This window comes from Polistes canadensis, unplaced genomic scaffold (assembly GCF_001313835.1).
Source record: "Polistes canadensis isolate GaletaPanama2010 unplaced genomic scaffold, ASM131383v1 scaffold_1193, whole genome shotgun sequence".
NCBI classification, from domain to species: Eukaryota; Metazoa; Arthropoda; class Insecta; order Hymenoptera; family Vespidae; genus Polistes; species Polistes canadensis.
This window is the reverse complement of record NW_014570739.1, coordinates 7,294-8,919: the sequence shown is the minus strand read 5'-3', so window position 1 is coordinate 8,919 and position 1,626 is coordinate 7,294. Positions and strand designations below refer to the sequence as shown.

The window sequence follows — 1,626 nt, the reverse complement described above, 5'->3', positions numbered from 1 at the left end:
TTTCAGATATGATGAAATTTCTTTTTATTGATTAAAGATAGAAAATAATTTGTATTATTTTTTAGGGAAGCGATACTTCAGCTAATACGCTTACATTTTTATTTTTAATGCTTACCACGTTTCCGGACATTCAAGTACGCACAGATAGCACTTAAGCAGTGCCTTATTTATCATTATCTTTAAAAATCAACTATATTTTCATATAAAACTTGGTTCATATATTCTGCTTTTTCGATTGCATAACCAAGTTCACGAAGAGTTGTACAATAARYACGGTTCAAGCGGTACAAAAGATATTCCTATTACAATGGAAGATACTAAGAAAATGTAATATTTAGAACGAGTCATCAAGGAGACTTTACATCTTTTTCCTCCCGGCCCATTTATTGCACGCAAACTGTCTAGAGATACAAAAGGTATTTTTTTATATTATAAATATAATAATACATTTTTAGCAACGGTAAAAATGAACTGCTTGCAAATAAACGGAATAGACGTCAGGTTTACTACAATCGAGTTCTTTTGACAAAGAATTGAATTCTTCACGTAAAGTAACAAAAAAAAGTTGAAATATAATGATTTTTTCTCTTTTTTGGACTGCAGTTGTTGTAAAATAAATGATATATGCTAGATTTTATTAGATTTAACATTTTCATTTGTTAGTAAGCGCTTAAAAAGTTGAAAGAAAATGTTTTATAGCTTTTGTTCTATAGCATTTCTTTAGATATCATATAGTTTTTACAAATAGTTATTCTAGAAAGCACCGAAAATTTTTCCTAAATATATTGAAAAGTTTTTAACGAAAGTACAATGTGCTATTAGAAACAAGAAAGAATGGATGTCAGGTTTACAATAATCGAGTTTCGACGAAAGAAAATTGAATTCTAAACGTAAAGTAACAAAAAATGTCTTAATAAAATAAATTTTTTTTTTTCTTGACTGCAGTAGTCCAAATATAAATGGTGTTTGCATAAATCTTTCGGACATAACACTTTTTATTTGTAAGTATACGCTTTAAAGCTGAAGAGAAAACGTTTCATAGCGTCTGTTAAATAGCACTTTTTTAGATTGTTTTCAATTTTTGACTACGCTTTAATCCACAAAAGTAGCGAATATTTTTTTTAATCTATTAAAAATTTTTTAGCGAAGGTTAAAATGTGCTTTTAGAAACTATACAGAAAAGATATTTGGTTTACTACAATCGAATTTTGTTAAAATATAATTGAATGCTACACGAAAAGTAACCAAAACAAGTTGTAAAAAAATGATTGTTTTTTGTTTTCTTTGACTGCAGTTGTTGTAAAATAATTGATATATGCTAGATATTATTGGACTTAACACTTTCCATTTGTTAGTATACGCTTTAAAACTTGAAAGATAATGTTTTATAGCTTTTGTTCTATAGCATTTCTTAAGATATCTGATAGTTTTTACAAATAATTAATCTAAAAAGCAGCCAAAATTTTTCTTAAATATATTGAAAAGTTTTTAGCGACGGTACAATGTGCTATTAGAAACAAGACAGARTGAATGTCAGGTTGACTACAATCGGGTTTCGACGGAAAAGAATTGAATTCTACACGTAATGTAACCTACAAATGTCGTTATAAAATGGTTTTATTTTTT

General features: G+C 27.3%; 1 long non-coding RNA gene across 1 annotated transcript; it reads left to right on the top strand.

Annotated features, from left to right (window-relative positions):
* The first annotated feature begins 6 nt into the window (after positions 1-6).
* On the top strand, positions 7-379 carry LOC106792891. Its single transcript, XR_001382356.1, has 2 exons — positions 7-134; positions 249-379. It is a non-coding gene; the product is annotated as an uncharacterized LOC106792891 (long non-coding RNA).
* The last annotated feature ends 1,247 nt before the right edge of the window (positions 380-1,626 follow it).